Here is a 2,513-nt window from a genome sequence, read left to right on the forward strand (position 1 = left end):
CCCAGGAAGGTTTCCGGTGGAGTCTCATTGTGAGCTGTTGCTCTCGACCTGCCTCCTGACTGAAATAAATTGTACTGTATGTCCAAAACATAGCAGATTAGCTTCTAAAGAAGGTGGGGCAGGAGGGAGGGAAGGGTCCATGCCACAAAGTTTTCCCACAGTCCTCTTTAGAGGAGCCTTGATTGTCTCAGAATCTGGTGATGTCCTTTTCTCCCTCTTAAGTCTCAAAGGAAGGACAGTAACTATTGACTTCCCTCTGAACTGACTTCATTACAATAGCACATGTACCACCATGAAGCAATCAGTGGTCCCATTTCCACCTTCACTTTATTTATTTATTTATTTATTTATTTATTTATTTATTTATTTATTTATTTATTTATTTATTTATTTATTTATTTATTTAACTTATATGCTGCCCACACTACCCGAAGGCCTCTGGGGGGAAATATGGAAGGCTGTAGGCCAAATTTTTACCCTCAGGATCAGAAAGAGACAGAAATGGTCAAACTATGGCACCAGGCAAAATGTGGCAGAATAAAGCCAGATCAGCTTGGTCCCTGGAGGATAGGATTGGAGAGTATTGAAGCAGGGGGCTGGGGGGCAGGGTGCATGTGGAATTTGACACAATATTTTCAACAATATTTTGGGTAGCCTTTTGCATTGGAGGACTCTGGGGAGCTTGTAGGCTACATGTTTTATAGGAGCCTTCATTTACCCATCACTACCTTAAAGGAGAGAATAGCAGAGAAAAGAAGGGAAACAAAATGCAGGGGAGATAGGGAAAGTTACAGAAAATTAAATGCTGACTTCCAAACAATAGCAAGGAGAGACAAGAGGGCCTTCTTAAATGAACAATGCAAAGAAATAATAGAGGAAAATAATAGAAAAGGTGAAACCAGATACTGTGCAATCATTCCTCGACCTATGGCATTAATCCGTATTGGAACGGTGTCCATATGTCACGTTCCCAGGGGTTACAACAGCAGAGTCCGATAAGCCAGTCCTATATCAGAAATTCAGAGAATGCAGAGCCAATATCCAAATACCAAAGCCAACTCACACAACATAGTCCAGGGTCAGAGTACAAAGCCAAAATGCACAACGTAGTCCAGGGTCAGAGTCCAAAGCTAAGGGCCCAGAGAACAAGGTTCAAGGTAGTCAGGAGCGTGGATGCAAGCCAGAGGTGTGACTTGTTGCTTCCACAGACTTTCAGCCATCTGAGAGCTGCTTATATAGTAAAACAGCCTTTGAACTGCTGGAAGCCTTTTCATCCCGTCAAAACTCAGGGCTAGTTGATCAGATGTTTCTGCGGGCAGCCTTCAAGCTATCCTCTGACCTTTTCATGATAAGTCTTCCCCGAAGCCTGGCCCTTAGCCTGTCTACTGGGGGAGGAGAATCTGGAGGTGACTCAGCTGTTTGTGTTTGTAATCGCTCAGCATTCTCCTCAGCTACAGTTAACCCTTCAGGTTCTGGATCTTCAGCTGCACTCATGACACCATAGGTCGAAAAGTTCATAGGTCGAAAATCCATTTCTCATAGGAATGCATTGAAAACCCATTAATCCATAACCTGCCCAAGAAACACCCTCCCCCCACAAAATTAAAATAAAAATTTAAAAACTACAAACCTTACCTTTTTGAAGCCTTTCAGGGGTCCCCAGCCACCGCCATCGCTTGTGCTGGAGGACTCCGAGGGCTTCGGCACCACTGTCGGAGGCCTCTTGGAGCTCCCCCACTGCCATTGCCACTGCCGGAGGATTCTGAGGGCTTTGGGGCCACTGCTAGAGGCCTCTCAGAGCTCCCCCGCCAACACAGGCTTTCCCAGGGTTGACCGGGCCTACCAGGGGAGGCTTCCCCCGGTAGGCCTGATCTACTGCCTGGGAAAGCCTGGGGAGTAGACCAGGCCTACTGGGGGGAAGCCCTCCCCTGGTAGGCTCGGTCTACCAGGCTTTCCCAGGTGAGGGGGGACCTCTGGAGGCCTTCCCCGCCCCCATGGGAGGCTTCTCGGAGGTCCCCCGCTGTCGTCGATAGTGCCTCAGAAGCGCTATTGGTGGTGGTGGGGACCTCCCAGATGCCTCTCATGGCAGCAGAGAAGCCCTGGAAGGCATCCAGAGGCCCCCTGCCACCGCCAGGAGCTGAGCCGCGCTGGATGATCCCAGCCATGCTCGAATTCTGAGCATGGCCAGGATTGCCCAGCGCGGCTTGGCTCCCAGCGGCAGGAGCGGTGGCGGAGGACCTCCGGATGCCTTCCAGGGCTTCTCCACTGCCATGAGAGGCATCTTGGAGGTCCTCCTCCACCGCCGTTCCTGACTCTGAAGCACTATCGGCGGTGGGCGGGACCTCCAAGATGCCTTCCATGGCGGTGGAGAAGCCCTGGAAAGCATCCAGAGGCAGGTTGGCGGCCTATGGACTGAAAGGGGGAGGCGGGGAAAGCACCAAATTTGAATTTGGCGCTTCCCCCACCTCCCTCTTCTGGTCCGTAGGTCGATTCTCCAGTTGCAAGTTGAAGTG

Source organism: Pogona vitticeps, chromosome 2 (assembly GCF_051106095.1).
Source record: "Pogona vitticeps strain Pit_001003342236 chromosome 2, PviZW2.1, whole genome shotgun sequence".
Taxonomy (NCBI): domain Eukaryota; kingdom Metazoa; phylum Chordata; class Lepidosauria; order Squamata; family Agamidae; genus Pogona; species Pogona vitticeps.